General features: G+C 40.0%; 1 protein-coding gene across 2 annotated transcripts in view; it reads right to left on the minus strand.

Annotated features, from left to right (window-relative positions):
- The window catches only part of STAT3 (signal transducer and activator of transcription 3), a 62210-nt gene extending 54769 nt beyond the window's left edge, over positions 1-7441 (minus strand). For both annotated transcript variants that reach the window (XM_081933693.1, XM_081933692.1), the window contains exon 1: positions 7292-7441. The gene's annotated coding sequence lies outside the window, so the exon portion shown is untranslated. The remainder of the gene's footprint in view (positions 1-7291) is intronic.
- Between the last annotated feature and the right edge of the window lie 10406 nt (positions 7442-17847).

Raw genomic sequence — 17847 nt, forward strand, 5'->3', positions numbered from 1 at the left:
CTGCTATAACAAACTCATTTCTGCTTTGATTCTTCTGGTATTTGTGTTCTTCTCAATGTTTTGTGTACACACACATGCCCTGAAAGAATTCATTTGAATTATTATTTTCAGCAATGACTGAAAAAAAAAGCACTTGGCAGCAGAAACACATGAAATAAAAAGGAGTGTAATACCTAAAGGAATGGCCTTTTTGCAAGACTGGATTATATACCCAGGCCTGCACCTTAGAATGTGTTAGGATCTGTTTTGGCTTTATTATTAGTTAATTATATTGGCTGTATGTATTTATTTTCTGGAGGTGTTTTTTTTTACTGTTTCATTGTTTTCAATAGTTTTAGAAAAGTAAGCCACTGGGTTGAGTTGGGCAGTTATAGAAGTTGAATAAACAAACAAACAAACAAACAAACAAACAAACAATATATATTCTCTTTACTCCTAGAAATCTTTTCTGTATGTGGTTCCAAGCAGACTTCATTTCAGTTCTTCTTGGAAAACATTTTTAAAAATTATTTTGCAAACTTTATATTAGAAATCAAACTAGCCCTGTTCCTCAACAAAGCAAATCTTATCAGAGCTACAGCGAAGAAATGGAAACAGAAACTTTTGCCTCTCCTTGTTATTCTTTCTTCAACAAAAATGATACCTGCTTGACTAATATGACTTTTGGTTCTCGCCCTGAGCTTTGGAAGGCACTACATCTCAATCTCATCTATGAGAAAAATAATATGCTACTCTGAAGTCCAAACGAAAAGCAAACAACAAAAGGACAGATCATTTTAAAAATCTTTTGAGATCGAGGCCGCTGCAAATGTGCCCAGTAGACTTCTATGAAAAACAGAATGGCAAAACCAGACACCTATTAATCAGTTTTTTCCAACCTATTTGCTCCTGTCTCCAACCTTGTAGTTCTTGCTCCTCTTCAGGCAGAAGTGTAAGTTCACCTGGGGCTGAATCGCTTTTACTGTTAAAATACTGTAAGTATTGCAAAATAATAAATTATCCATTCATCAGGAAGATTGGTTTCTAAACATCTTGATCTGGGTGAGAAAAATCTGTCACATTTAATTGGATTATTTAATTCCATTCCTCTCAATACAAAGCTGTAGCAGATTTATTCATTCTCAGAACATATTGCTTGTTGCATCTGTTTGCAAATCAGGCAAACAGATGTTTGCAAATGCCAATGGAATGCCTCTTTCTAAGTTTGATCTAGTTGTTAAGGCACCAGCTAGAAAGTGGGGGATCATGAATCTGCCTTGGCCAGCTGGGTGACCTTGGATCAGTCCTTCTCTTTTAGCCCAGTCCACCTCATAAGGTTGTTTTTGTGGGGAAAATAGGAGGAGGAAGATGCTCGTTGTGCATTATTTATTATGATTTTAATAATGACAGAGGTGCTTGTCATGCAAGATTCTGTTATTTAAGATAATGGAAGATGCAAGGAGTATGAAATATAATTATATGAGCATTTGAAAAACTATTTCAAAGCTTTACAAGACACCCAGTTTTTAAAAGGCATCCCTCACCTTCACATTTACTCTTGCAATTTATGTAAGGCAAGAGTTTCAGGAATTTATTCTTTCTGACAATGAGAAATTAACTTACCTTAGAGTTGCAGTTTTTCTTAAATTTTATACAACAGGTGCAACTCTCTTACTTTCATTTAGTGACATTTTAAAAATAAAACTAATTCTATTTTTTCTTCTTCAGATCAAATTAATAAGAAAAATGGTTCCCAATTATGAAAGTTTATATTAGATTATGGAATTCAGCAGTCATATTTCTTTTCTCTCCTAATTAAATTTTAATTATTATTATTTGCTTTCCCAATAATAGAGGCGACTAGTTCTGTCAGAGAACAGCGGCATGGCACTTTTGACAGGATGAAATGCTATTTTCAGGATGGTGCTTACTTTCATATATTTTCTTCTTGCAGTGTTACTGTTTCATTTATATGCAGACATGGTAACATTAAAAGACAAGCATCCTGAGGAGGCCTCATGGGAATTATTTCTAATTAAATGTACAATGTAAGTTATTTTTAATTTATTTGGACAATAGCCAAAATCTGTCATCATAAGCACTTTCTGAAGTTTTTCTATCATTTCGATTTCGTTTCTACATGTTTATTCCCACACCATTTATTATTCTGCCATTTCCTATAGACATCTGCCTTCTCAATATTAGTTGGCTGCATATGCTTTTTTTAAATAAAAAAAACCACACAGAAACCCACAGAAAGCAGTGCATTATTACAGACACCAAAAATATAATTTTAAGTCAGCTGATATATGTATCATCAAGTAGCTCTACAGAATGGTCTAATAACTAGGAATTGTGTTAGGAAAGTTATTTTGGATCTGTCAAAAGAAAATAGTAAGACAAAGGGGACACAAGAGTAGAATCTGGCATATAAAAAAGTAATACCTCCATTTTGCAAATGCTAAGGGAAGTTTGTGGAAATATTGGCAACCAAACCGGTAAAGTCACAAGACAATCTAACCCTCTGACAAATTTGCCTTTACCCAAAGGGATAAAACAGTCCAACCAATCAAAAACAGCACCACAAAAATCAGATTAGGAACACAAATTGAAATAGGGAAGAAAATGGTAAGTGAGCACCTGTCTACCTAGACGAGTTCAAATCACCAGGACCGGACGGATTACACTCCAGGGTTCTGAAGGAACTGGCAGACGAGATCTCAGAACCACTGAACTATATCTTTCAGAGATCCTGGAACACCAGGGAACTGCCAGAGGACTGGAAAAGAGCTGTTGTGGTTCCTATCTTCAAAAAAGGGGAAAAATAGATCCTGGAAACTATAGACCTATCAGCCTAACCTCAATACCAGGAAAGATTCTGGAAAAGATAATCAAGCAACGAATTAGCGAACACCTAGAAGTAAACAAAGTAGCCAAAAGCCAACATGAGTTTGTCAAAAACAGATCATGCCAGACTAATCTTATTGCATTCTTTGATAATGTGACAAAATTAGTGGACCAGAGGAATGCCGTCGATATAGTTTACTTGGACTTCAGTAAGGCATTTGATAAGGTAGACCATAACCTACTACTAGATAAAGTAGAAGAATATGGGTTAGACAGCATCACCACCAGATGGATTCGTAACTGGCTGACCAACCGCACTCAACGTGTAGTCCTCAATGGAACTGCATCTGCATGGAGGGAAGTATGCAGTGGAGTACCCCAAGGCTCTGTTTTAGGCCCAGTACTCTTCAACATCTTCATCAATGATTTGGATGAAGAAATAAATGGGGAACTCATCAAATTTGCAGATGACACCAAGCTGGCAGGAATACCCAACACTCCAGAAGACAGGCTTAAGATAAAGAAGTATCTTGACAAACTTGAACATTGGGCACCATCTAATAAAATGAAATTCAGTGGTGAAAAGAGTAAGGTTCTACATTTAGGCAAGAAAAACAAAATGCACAAGTACAGTATAGGTGGTACCTTCCTCAATAGTAGTAACTGTGAAAGGGATCTTGGAGTCCTAGTGGATAACCATTTAAACATTGTGGAAGAGAAGAAAACCTTCCCCTCATCTCCCTTATATCTCTGTTTTATGGTTAATAAACAAACAACTCTAAGCTATAATTTTTCTTTGTAGGATAATCTATGAACAAAAAAGCTGCCTTTCTTATCCTTTTTAACATCTGCTGACTAGCATGTACATTGTCACACCTAGGAGATTTATCAGAGCATCTTTTTCCTAATAGTTCTAGCATAGAATTTGCCTCTTTTACAGCAAATGACCTGTCCACTTTAAGCTTCCTTTCCAAGGTCAGTCACTGCTGGCTCAAATTTCATTAACCTGTGTGCCAATATGCATCACTTTGTTCTTGTTGACACTGAATGCTATTTGTTATTTTAAAGGAGGACTTTTCCTGTCTGATCTTGGAGGACATGTTTCCTTAAATTTCATACAGCTGATTGTCAACTTGCAACCATTAGTTTAGCCCCCATTCTAAGTTACAATAGCACTGGAAAAAAAATGACTTACAATCGGTCCTCAGTTATGACCGTTACAGCATCCCCATGGTCACATGATCTAAATTTAGGTGCTTTGCAACCAGCATACATTTGCAATGGGGAAAGGCAGAGTCACTTAACAATTATGTGTTTCAGTTAATTGCATTGGTTTGCTTAACAACTATGGCAAAAAAGTTGTAAAATCAGGTATGATTCACTTAACAACCACCTTCCTTAGCAACAGAAATTCTGGTCCTAATTGTGGTCATAAGTTGAAGACCACCTGTACCCTAGGGACAGTCTCTTGGACAGTAGGATCACAGCTATACAGACTTAAATTCCACAAAGGAAAAATAATGCTATCACACAGATGTCTCTTAAAAAGAGAAAAGTGGGTCAAACCCAAGAAAGAATCAGCACAATTTCTCCCTAGGAAGCTCTAAACCATGGGCACAGCAATAAAAATGATCCTCTGTCATGTCCCAAAAATTCATTAAAAACTGATGGGACATTCAAGCAAGTGCATGTTTTACAAGCAATTGTCCTACAAGTAGGTTGACTGTCATATAGAAATTAATTTCAAATGAAGATTTGATATCTGATGCTTTTCAAACTGATGAGTACAGAAACTTTTTTTCGTTGGGGGTGTTACTTGGAACCCTGACACTGAAAGGCAGAATCATGTTTTGAACACAATTCAACTATCTCACTGTTCAGCAGAACTATATTACAGATAGGCAGCCAGATTAAGCTTTAATTGAATTTGGTTATTTCATATCATTCAGACAATCAGTTTTTTGCATTAGAGATAACATGAGAAACTTTTGTATCTCACATCCCATATTGCGGAAATATAATCCCTAGGAATTGAAGTGCACAACTAATTGTGAAATCACATGGAAACTAGTCTAGTAAGCATTGGTAGACCATCTCCTCTCCACACTTGCATTAAACATATCATTTTGATAAAGAGCTTCTTGTCACAAGACTTGAGTTGAATGTGGCTCGATTTTCATAGTTGGTAGGCCTTCTGAAATTTCAAAATCTATTCATAGCAGAGTGAAATGTAGTATATCTAATATTCTTTATCTCAGCCAAATAATCTGCTACCTCTTTATGCTGGGTAAACGATGGAAACAAATTTGTTCTGCATTCATGACCTTTAACAAGTTTAACTTGTTCCAGATAGTCAGGCTTCCATGTCAGATTATGATGATTATGCCTAGAAAATATATTACTATTCTTTATAAACAAGATCCTAACAAGGATTGTTGTCTTACCTTGGCTTTAAATTTTGTTGTAAGACAACGTTTAGATAGTTGAAACTGCAAATGTCATGTGATAGAATAGCCAAACTAGTATGATAAAACTGAGTTATCTGTACATAGTGGAAGGACCTCTATTCTCAATAAGCAGCCTAGGAAGCCTACACTCCTGAGCATTTCAGGCTAAGCAATAGTTATTGTAGAAATTATGGTAATGGATCAATAATACTACCTCCCCTTAGAAGTATCAAATTAACAAATAAACATTTTTTTATTTCTTTGAAAAGTCTCTCCCCGGCTTTCTTGTTCTCAGTTTTCTTATAGCTGGGATAAGGAATGGTAATCCTACAAAATGGTGGTACAATATAATCCTTATCAAATCTACCCTACACAATACTCAGCTCATCAATACCTGCAGACTTTAGAATACTTTTTATAATTGACCAGCAAAGAAATTGAAGTAATAAATATATAAAGAAATGAACCTGGACTTCTGAAATTCAAATTCAGGTGCTTTAACAGCATTGCCTTTAGCCTTAGGGAAAAAAGGAGCTTAAAAATGAGAATACTTCTCACACTTCATTTGCAAATGAAATTGTTATACCAGTATAAAAAGGTAATTTAATAACAGATTAAACCAAAAGTCTATTCATAGAACAGGGTTGAAAGGGCTCATTCCCCCCCCCCCCAATGTTCTTAACTAAGCTGTTCAAACATGCTTGAACTAATTCTTAACTATTGCTACAAGGTTTTCAAAACCGTTTTGAGTCTTTGAAAATGTATTAAACAAGCTTGCAAACAACCAGGCATTCCTATTTCCCCCATCACCACCCAGGTATGCTAATCCAACGAAGGCTGTAAATATCAGTAGAATACTAAGAACTATATTAGCAACTAAAGGCCTATTTTGGAAACAGAAAGTAAACATTCCTTAAGATTTCTAAATGTCATTAGATTACTCAGTATTGCATTGGGGTTTTCTGTACAGTAACCTTCTACCCAGTCTTAACCTATTGAAGAGTTTGTGAAAACAGAAACTTCTGGTCATCTCACTGGTTGGACACCAGGACTCAATTTAGCAGCAGTGTCACAAATGACAATGAATGGTTAGCCTTCTTTGTGAAGTTACTATAATATGGGATAATGGTGAAATCTTCAAAACTCATGAATAGATAAGCCACAATTAATGCAAAACCCTAATCTTTTAGTCAATTTTTCCCATTGTTGGGGAAGAATAGACTTCAATGTCTCTAGATCAGCAGTTTGCATCACTGTATATTGTTTATTTTCCTGTTTCTTCATTATCTCTATAGGATATGGAATTTTTATATACTGGTACATATAGTGATTTTTTTTAGAATAACAACACCCAATTCCTATTCAGCCAGATTTTAGAGCACAACTCCCAGTATTCCTACGGGACTATGGGAATTGTAGGCCAAAACCAGCAAAGAACACAAAACCCACCCATCCTTCCACACCATACATATTTACTGGCTCCCTAAGAAGGTAATGGCTGTCAAGGTCCTCTAAACGGCATTACGTGGTTCATCCCAATTACCAGAACTTTTCCTACTTGGCAGAACCCAATCAATCAAGAAGCTGCAAAAGACACCCTCCCTCCCCAGCTTTTCCTCCAAGACCAGGCACAGATGGCAGAGTAACTGAAGGCTCTGTTAATTTCTTTTCCTTTCAGTTCCCACCTTCCACTGCTCTTTCCCAACTACTTACCCTTTTTTTCTTCCTATTAAAACTCCAGAAGTGAGTTGAAATATACTGCCAATCAACGTTATCTCTAATTTATACAACGGGATTTATACATTCGAAAGTAATAGTTTGGTATAAAAGCATCCTTTTCATGCATTAGAAATGTTCTCTAATCGGGGCAGGGGGGCACTCTGCGCATGTTTAGAGGCAAGGTCTCTTAACAGAAGTTGAGACTTGACAGCCTCCAAAAGTTCAGTTCTATTCTTGGTGGCCCCGTCCCGTCCCACCTCGCTCGTATTCCTTCCACTATCACCTCATCTTTAGCCTACCTTCGACCTCCCCAGTATCACTTAGCCACTACTGGAGCCGTTCGACTCTCGACGTCTTGTCCCCACAGCTTCCCGTCGTGAGCTTGGTCCTGCCCCCCTCACCCGCAGCATCAATGCTAACCCTCCTTTAGCGAACCAATCGCTTGCAGTTCCAGCGGTCCTTTCGCCGGAGGCGCACGACGCAGCCAATCAGCGCGCGCCGCTACTTTTATTATTCATCGGGCTGTTCCGGGCTCTACTTCCTCCTCCCGCCGCTTTGCTGGAAACCCAGCTGAGTTCCGGGCAGTGTGTGACGTAGACGCCTCCGCTGTTGACTTGTTTAAAGAAGGGGGAGGAGAGGAAGGAGGATTACATTTCTCCGAGGCTTTTAATGGGTGTGCATGAAGACCGCAGGGGCGGGCTGGGGCGGATAGAGGGTTGGATTCTCCATCTTCTCCAGGTGGGGGCGCAGCGTCGGCCGCCCGCGGCTCAGCCGAAAGAGTCTGATCCGTGGGGATGCAGTGAGCGAGTTCGGCGAAAGCGTGCAAAAAAGGAGCAAAACAAAAAGCGTTGCTGATTAAGGCCTAATCACAGTGGAAACGTTGGGTAAAGGAGCCTGACCCAGAGCTCGTCTTCCTTCGGTTGCAGGAATTGGGCATGGCTAATCTAGTGAAGAGAAGGACCAGGGGAGACATGATAACAGTGTCCCATTATCTGGGGAGCTGTCACAGAGAGGAAGGGGTCAAGCGATTATCCAAAGCACCTGAAGACCAGATAAGGAATAATGGATGGAAACTGATCAAGGAGAGATTCAACCTAGAATTAAGGAGAAATATTCTGGCAGTCAGAACAGTCAACCAATGGAACAGCTTGCATTCAGACGTTGTGGGAGTTTCATCACTGGAAGCCAATCTGTCAGAAATGGTATAGGCTTTACTGCTTCAGCAGGGGGTTGGACTAGATGACCTACAAGGTCCCTTACAACTCTGGTGTTATTCTGTCTTGGAAGATTCAGTTGCCCTTCAACTGCTGTGGGGAGGTTGAACACCCTCCTGCCTGTCTCTCTCTCTCTCCCCCCCTCCCCTTCATTTTCTGAGGTGAAATAAAGGGAAATGACACGTGTTTGATGGTTAGAAGGATTTTAGTAATTTTTATTAAATATTATAATTACGGTAGTAATATTTACTACAAACTAAAAGAAAAATAGGAGTAAAAGGATCAAAGGGAAATAAAAAGGCATAAAGAATAAAAGGAAAGGGAAAATATGAATATAGTGAAGGAAAATAAATATAGTCCTCAGTTTACGACCACAACTGAGCCCAAAATCTATGTTGTTAAGCAAGGCAGTTGCTGAGTGAGTTTTGCCCCATTTTATTACCTTTTTTGCCACAGTTGTTAAGCAAATCATTGCAGTTATTAAGTGAATCCAGCTTCTTCCACTGACTACTTTTCAGAAGCTTGTTGGGAAGGTTACAGATAGTGATCACATTACCCTTAGACAGTACAAGTGTCATAAATACATGCCTGTATTTTTATCATGTTACCATGCGGATGTTACAACAGTCATAAGTGTGAAAATGGTTGCAACTTTAAGTCACTTTTTTCAGTACTTTGAACGTTCACTAAATGAATGGTTATAAGTGAAGCACTATATATAAAGAAGTGACTCCGTTTCAATTGCAATGATTAACAATTTTAGTAATTTTCCACCTCTTAAGTTATAACAAATTATCTCCTCCCACATCCCATTTGTTATTTATAAACAAATCCGTAAAGCATTTTCATTTCAGTCTTGGTGTTAGAAGTCCATTAAAGGTTATCAGAAATAATAACTTTTAACCTTGATCAAATAAACCAATTTTATATTCCTTCCTTTTACTTCTAAAGGAATTCTAGAACTTAATTTTTTTTTCATTTAATCTTTGTCCCTTCTTCTTATGAGATTCTTCAAAACTTTAACAAGACTGTTCCAATTTGGAAAATATTTCAGGTCACTCTTGTTTGTTGTATGTCCCTTTTAATTATTAACATAGCCAGTTTCTTTGTATATCCCATGTAACGCCTTTTTCATGTCATTCTCATAGCCTATCATTGCAAATCCATGTTGAATTCAGTCTCTGTCATGTCAAGTAAAACTGGTTCTACTTTAATAAGGACATAGTCTGACATAATGACAGATATTACTATTACCATTATTAATATTAATTTCTGACTCCATTTTTGAAAATATTTTTGAATAATTCCAGTGTAAGAACAGTTTCTTCCATTCTGTAACTGCTAGTTGAGTTTATTCTCCTTTAACAGAAATCCTAAGATTCTTCTAGCGTCCCAATTTATTTTTTTATTTTTTTAAATTCAAAACAAAAACATTTTTCCATGAGAAGGATTTTTATAATTAATACTATTTCAAATATATCTGGGCACTTAGTCCATTTGTAGCTTTTTAAAATCAAAGTTTTAATAAAACTTTTACTGATTATTTAAAGAAAAATGTTTATTTATAAGCTTGTAGCTAAATTTGTCTTTTATTGATTGAAGACAACCTCCCTAGAAGTTTTTAGATTTGTCACTTCAAAGGTTTTTAATAGCTGAAAATAAGTTCATAAACAATTTCCAGGTGTAATTACAAAAGAAAGTACATGAATTTAGTGCCCTTTTAAAAGTAAGTAAAGGTAAAGGTTTCCCTCGCACATATGTGCTAGTCGTTCCCAACTCTAGGGGGTAGTGCTCATCTCCATTTCAAAGCCAAAGAGCCAGTGCTGTCCAAAGACATCTCTATGGCCATGTGACCAACATAACTAAATGGTGAAGGCGCACAGAATACTGTTACCTCCCCACCAAAGGTGGTTCCTATTTTTCTGCTTGTATTTTTACATGCTTTCAAACTGCTAGGTTGGCAGAAGTTGGGACAAGTAAGGGGAGCTCACTTGTGGTGCTAGGGATTCAAACTGCCAACCTTTCTGATCAACAAGTTCAGCGTCAGCCACTGAGTCACCGTGTCCTCTTTTAAGGTACCAAACACAGTTTGAGTAAGATAGCTAGCTATTCCCTTGCCTCCTAGTGTTCAAAAACTACTGTCTTGCAGTCTCCTTATGAAGAGCAACTGTGTGGAGCACTTGTGGGTGGTCTGTGGTCTTCTTTATCTAGAGAGGCTTGGAGAGCCGTGTACTTGCCAAATTTTTACTCTTGATGGTTGCAGCTGTCTTCGGTCCATTATTTTTTCCCTCCAGAAGCCCATGGTTGAAAGGATTTAAAGAAAACGGCATAATAGTCTTCCTCTCCTGTGCTTTAGGCAGAGTTGACAGCAGAGGTTTCATGTGAGTAACTAAGCCCTTTTAGTTTCAGTATGCTGTGGTAACTTATGTGTCTGGCAGATTTAGTCAAAACAATTATCTTGACTAACTGTACTTTGCAAACTCAGAAACCTATTTTGGAGCTCATAGTTTTATACTTTCATTCCTCCAAGTAAGCAGGATGAAAATGCAAGAAGTTGCACTGTGAAACTCAATGCAAAAATCTAATAGTCACAAAACAAAGCTCCCTAATGTTGATTGCCTGTGGTACCAAACTTTGTCTCCCTGGTCAATGGGAAATTGGCTTTTGATATAATGGAAGAACCATATCTCCTCAAATAGTTCATATGGAACTGATAGGATTCAACTGGAAGAAGCTGCAATTGGTTCAGTGAGTGTCTGGAATGAGCTGTGCAGCATTTTCATCTTCAAAGATATTTTGTAACATACAGGAAAATGCTGGGCAGCAGTAGCAGTAGACCAGTAGGCCATGGGTGACAGCGGGCTGAGCGGTTAAGGGAACAGTCCTAGCCACACTCAAGAGCCATAAATGGGCCATGCTCATTGATCAGTCAGTAATAACTTTGACAATGACTGATCATATCTGAACCTATCACAAAAAGAGTTGAGGGGTTTTAAGGATGCTGTTTGGGGAAAGGTTTGGGGGCCCAGTGCCTGCAAGTTTGGTTCTAGGGTGAGACCCTAGGAGCAATAAGTAGGCTTGAGTGAATGTTTAGTGACCCACCACCAAGAGAGAATCAAGGGGTGGAGCCTGCATGAGAAAGCCTCCTACTCCCTGGTTGGTGAGAGGGACCAGCCTAGGCTGGACAAAAGTGTGATAACTGGGGTGAATGGAGTGTGGGGAAAGCCCTTGGTACAGAAAGTTTGCTTTCTTGTCCGAACATCTCTAGAATGAAGGAGTGGATGCACGTGAATGACTGAGTTGGGGTGGCAGAGCCCTCAGCTCGAGAGAGAGGTAGGCCAAGAGAGAGGAGTATAGATTGCCCTGAAGAACATAGAGCAGGACATTGCATCAGTATAGTGATGGACATGGGATGCAACAGAAACCAAGGGGCAGGCTGTTACAGGGAAAGATGCCACCAATGTTTAATGTCGGCATATTCTGGCCCCTTGAATTCATGCTCAATTCCTTGACAGTATTCCCTCAGAGATCCAGAGCTTTGACTGCTGTTGTTGAATGCCAGGTCAATCAACAACAAGGCTCCCTCATTCAAAACCATATTGAGGAGAGGTACGTCAACATAACATGCATCAGAGACAACATAACATGCATCAGAGACCTGACAGTCAATGGTTTGGGGTTTGGCACCAGCTGAGACTCCAGGGCAGGGTAAGTGGGGTGGCTATGATTATCAGAGAGTCTTCAAGGGCCTTGCTCCCCAAGTCTCTGGCTATGAGATGGTTTCTGAGATGGGTGCACAAGATCATCTGGAATTATTGTTACTGTGATCAGTAGGTCTTGTGTTGGGGAGGTCATATCAGAAGAGGATCTTGTGATCGGTTTGTGATGGGCCATGTGTGGGTTGCATCAGGTAAAGGTCTTGTGTTGGGGTCCCACAAATCAACCACACAGCCAACTGACCCTCAGCCAATACATGCACCCCCCATCCAAATCAACACTTTACCTCCCAGCGACCTTCACCTGATGTGACCTCCCCATCATAAGACCAGTCACCCTCACCTGACATGACCCACACCTGACCCATCACAAGACCTGTCACAAGACCCTCATACAGAGGTGGGTTGCTCCCGGTTCGGGTTAACCGGTAGTAGAGGCAGCGGGAGGTCCCGCCCACCCACCCGGATGCTTCTGTGGATGTGCAGAAGCATTGGGCACAAACACGAGTGAACCGGTAGTAAACCGGTTAGGAACCCACCACAAGAGCTACTGGCCACATAAAGCCCTTATAGACAGAGAAACACTGACACTGACACCCCCTAAACTCCATTGAAGATGTTACCTGGCTTGATAATGAAATGCTTGGAAACCAACTCACAGGTTCAGAGAACTAACCTCCACCCTCATTGTTTCTACTATACACACCTCTAGAAGCTGTCGTAGGATTGTCTGGCGTTCCCCAAATTTGCGGTTCTGAATGACTTCAATCTCTTTCCCTAGGTTCAGCTTCAGAAGCAGCTGGAAGTTCATGTCTTCCATGGTGGCCATGGGCCTATCCCAGATTGTTACAGGTTCAACTCAGAACAGTGGTCAGATGCCAAATCTAATATTCTTATCAGAGCAATGTCAATGTGATCTAGTGGGGAGTTCAAATTTATCCCCCCGTGATGGTGACATCACAGCCTGATGTCCCTGAGATTCTGTTACATCACCCCCTCACCCCCTCTGGCTCTGTAATGAGACTGGACTCATTATAATGGTCCGCTCCAGAGACTGAGGAGCCAAATGGATGACTCTGAGTTGACATGATGTAAAGCCACTATTAAGGCCTTTCTTGTGATAGAAATAGCAAAACAAAATATTTCTCTGCTCTTTTTGTATCCTCGGAGTATTGCATATTGACCCTGTTCCAGATCACTCGCTCCCTCCTAGCCTGGGGAAGTTTGGCTGATCATCTTCAGGGCTGGGCAGAAGAATTTGTTCAACATCTGTCACTCAGATTCGTTCCCAGTTAGAACTCCTGCGTAGTGCTAGCCTTTATGAAATGCCCAGGAAGATTTCTTGCCCAACAATTTGGAATCAGTTTGACTCTGTTAGACCTAAGGAAGTGGACAGGGTCCTCTGCACTGTCAACACAATCACTTACCAATTAGACCCTTGTACCTCCTAGCTGGTGAAAGCCTCCAGGAGGGTGACCATCAGGCGGAATCATGGAATTATAAATTTCTCACTATTTTCCACTCCCTTTGCTCTCTACTCTCCACCCAGACATCTTTTTGGTTATCATATTGATATATTTATTCTACCTTGCCCCTGTTTATTACTTTTCTTCTGTTTACATACCTTTTCATTTTTCTTTCTTTTTGTTATTGTAAGTCACCTAGAGTAGCCCCACAGTGAGATAGGCAGTAAATAAATTAAACAAATAAAAAATAAATAAAAATGAACAGGTGCCATATTTGTGTTCCTACACGGTGCCAAACAGGTAGTGAATCTTACAGCTTATGTGTTTTGTAGCTCTAATAGTTACACAGTATGGTCAACACAGTTTTCTTCTCTCTTCAGAATAGTTAACAAAACTCGGTCCAGTCTTTAGCATACTTCCAAAGGCAAAAAAAACAAGGATAAGGAATGTTTCTGTGTAACTACTGCTATGTCTAGCAGCTTTTTAAAGTCACCCTGTGGGGTTTGTCCAACTATCATGTCTCTCAAAGGAACTGGGAGATAGAAAGCATCCAGAAGGGGCCTTTCACTTCTCATGGATGTTTCCACCCATTAACACCTTCCAGACAAAAGAGAAAGACACATGGAGTAGAATTGCTTCTTCCAGCCAAAGAGTTCTTAACGATTCAGGATACTTCCATATCAGGAGAGTTTATTTCTAACCTCCTTTGATTCTAAAATCATGGCCATTTATAGTAGGAATGCTGTCTTAGATTTGTTTGCATAATGTTATCCCCAAATACGATTTATTTGCTTGAGGCATAGCAAGTTGAGTAGATCCAGTAACCATTGTAACTATGTCAGAGTTCCATTCAATTGAGGTAAACCCTGCTTTGTCAAAATGTGGCTTAGCATGCTCTCAATATTTATTTTCAACTGAAATTACTGCTATTATAATATGATTCCGACTTGGACATTTTCTCTTCCACAGTAGGAAAATATTGTGTCATCCAGCTAGTTTTTTTATTTTTAATGCTTCAGGGACACTCCAATGGCAATGACTCGAACTTAAGTCTATTGGGGCTGATTTTTTAAAAAGATGTCCTTTGTCTATGGAAGATCATGTGACAGCCGTGGCGAGAGGGGCGTTCCACCAGGTTCGCCTGGTGCGCCAGTTGCGGCCCCTTTTGGACCGGGAGGCCTTGCGTACAGTCACTCACGCGCTGGTGACGTCTCGCCTGGACTACTGTAATGCTCTCTACATGGGGCTCCCCTTGAGGTGCACCCGGAGACTGCAGTTGGTCCAGAATGCAGCCGCGTGGGTAATTATGGGGAGATCGAGGTTCTCCCATATAACACCTATCCTGCGCGAGCTGCACTGGCTTCCTGTGGTCTACCGGGTGCGCTTCAAGGTACTGGTTACCACCTTCAAAGCGCTCCATGGCACAGGGCCTAGTTACCTGCGGGATCGCGTCCTGCCCCATACATCCCTGCGACCCGTCCACTCACACAGAGAGGGACTACTCCGGGTGCCGTCCTCCAGAGAGTGCCAGAGGGCAGCGCCCAGAAGTAGGGCCTTCTCTGTAGTGGGCCCCACCCTTTGGAATGACCTCCCCCCAGACATCAGAACTACAACCGACCTTCGCTCCTTCCGTATGAAGCTGAAAACCTACCTGTTTCGACTAGCTGACCTGGCATAACTCTACAACCTCCCCAGCCCAGGGCATTTTTAATTGTAATTTTAGTTTTTAAGGGTTAATTTCACTGGGGTTTTAACTTTTTAAGTATTGTAACTTATTTATTTATTCTTACCTCCTCTATACGCTATATAATACCTTTGTACGTCGCCCCGAGTCCCTGTGGGGAGAGGGGGCGACTAATAAGTTCAAGTAATAAATAAATAAATAAATATATAATCATTATAGTTTAATCTTATCACTATATATAATGGACAATCAGACCACAATTACTGGCTGGGATGTAGTGGCTGCAGGGTATTGGAAGAGAAAGATGTGACATGTAGACCGTCCTCCTCTAGGCTGCTTACCTTTTGAATTGCTGCCCCATTATAGGAGCTGAAGAGACTAGGGAATGGATGAATAATGTTGCAGCAGGATCTCAGTTCTGCTTTGGGAACCTATCATCAGTTGAAGCTTTACAAAATGTCTAGCTTAGTAGTGGACTTACAGCCTTCTTTAAGATTGCATAAATGTAGGAAAAATGTGTTTCTCTTCATGTCATCTTTGAGTCACATTGAAAATCAATGGATTAATTCTGAATGTCTGTGGAGATTCTCAGTCACCCATGTCATAATTGTCTCAGAAACATTCTGGGTGAGGTTTTTCATGGTATAAAATAAAGGAGAATATTTTTGGCTCAAGATTGAAATGAAGAAGGGTCCTTGGTGTTCCCTGACCTTTGTTCCCTTGCGTTTTCTTGCACATTTCATTACCCAAATTAGCAAACATCATCAATGCTTCTAAAGAGTGGGGTTGCTCTCAATTGTTCTCAATTCATGTCTTTGGCCCAGATACTTAGATGATTTATATGAGGAAAACAATGTAATAAAAGAGGTTTGACTTTTTTTTTCCTTCTTCCTTCTTCCAATCCCCCTCTAATATCACAGTTTGGCCCTTTCCTATAGATGTTTTAACTGAAAAGCAAATGATTCACAACCTTTCAACCAACATTTTATTTAGGCCATGAGGTGGCAGACTGGGTCTGGGAAGAACTGTGACAAACAGCCAGAAACCTTCCATGTAAAAGAAAAATACCATACACATTGAAAAACAGAAAAAAATAGAGAAGGCTAGATTGTTTTAATATGTTGGCAAGAAATGTGGAATAACATACAGTTGTAATCCTGTGATCTTCCATCTGAAATATAATATGATCCAGATCCAAATCTGGCTTATACATATGCTAAACAATAGTGGAGTGTATGTCTTAGTGTGTTCTGTGAATACAATTACATGTGATTTATGGTACTGTGACTGCAGTCAGAGATTTGAGAGCTCAGTCAGCAAGTCCTTTATGAGCTGGAGTCAGCATTCCCTGTTCACAATATTGTATTCAGTGCAACATTTTCATGTGTAACACAAAATGCACATGCTTCTTGGCTGCTATTTCCACAAACACATTTATTTGTGGAAATAGGACAAATTCTGAAATGGGGCAAATTTTCACAGAGTTTAATTCCTTAGACTATTGTATTCCTTGTAGATTATTATATATTTAATAGAGGGGTACTTGCTTTAAATATCATATGACCAATGTATGTTTCTCATACGTATTAAGCCACAGGTGTCAAACTCGCCATGTCACGTTGCCATCACATTTTTTCCATTCGCGAAGTTGGGGTGGGCATGGCATCCAGCCTGCGGGTCACCAGTTTGACATCCCTGTTTAAGGAATAAGTGCTTTTGAGCACATCAATCTAATACTTCGATGGCAAACCTATAGCACGCAGAGCCCTCTCTGCTGGAATGCATGTTATTTCCCCAAGTCAGATCTCCATGGTATTTCTTTTGTGAGCTTCTGTTTCTCTGCAAATGACAAAGCAGAAGCTCATAAAAGAAAAAGATCCTATCTCTTGCCATGCTGCCGGTGTTGGGATACCCCATCTCCCGCCAACCAGGTGGTCTTTGGATCTCTGCTGCAGATGCCACATGCACAAACATGTATGGACATATGCATGCGCGAACATGCACATGTCCACGCATGTTTGTGCACATGTGCACCTTTCAGTTTGTGCATGCGTGGGAAGTTTGGGCACTTGGTGTCTAAAAGGTTCGCCATCACTGATCTAATAGTTTAAAATTAGTAGCAGAATGAAGTTCTTAGGTCTTTTTATACCAAATCTATTGCTGGCTTTTCTTCAGGAAGTGGGGCTTTGAAGGTGTTGCTGCACTTGATTAGATCTCAAACTTATTTAAATTTGTTGCAAATTACCAGAATTGTACAATGTGATGAGTATCTACTTTCAGTTTTGTCTTTTTTTTTCTCCCTTACTTCCTCCATTTAATTAGATGTACAGTTTTGGGAACTGATCGTATCTGCTATCGGTTTGCCAAATAAAATTTTCATTTTGGGAAAGTAAATACAACAATAAATCAAATCATGGAAGATTTGAGATAGATTAAATGAATTGTTCATAATGTGCAGCTCTATGAAGCATTAAAGCTATTTACTGCTTATAATTACTATGACTATATCTTCTTTAATACCAATGTGCTTTTTAGAATGCCATTACTAGAGAATATGAGCGTAAGTCAGGGATGGGCTGCTGGGGTTCGCATGGGTTCAGGAGATCCTCTAGCTAGGATTCTGCCCAGTTCAGCGAACCCCCAAATGCCCCCCCTGGTTGGCCCCGCTTGCCCTACCTCACCCCTCCCACCAGCCTCTCCCCTCTCAGGAATCTCCATGTGGCCCGTTCATCATGCCAGATAAGTACAGGGCCCACACAGAGGCTTGGAGAGAGA

Source organism: Natrix helvetica (assembly GCF_964273705.1).
Source record: "Natrix helvetica genome assembly, chromosome: Z".
NCBI lineage: Eukaryota > Metazoa > Chordata > Lepidosauria > Squamata > Natricidae > Natrix > Natrix helvetica.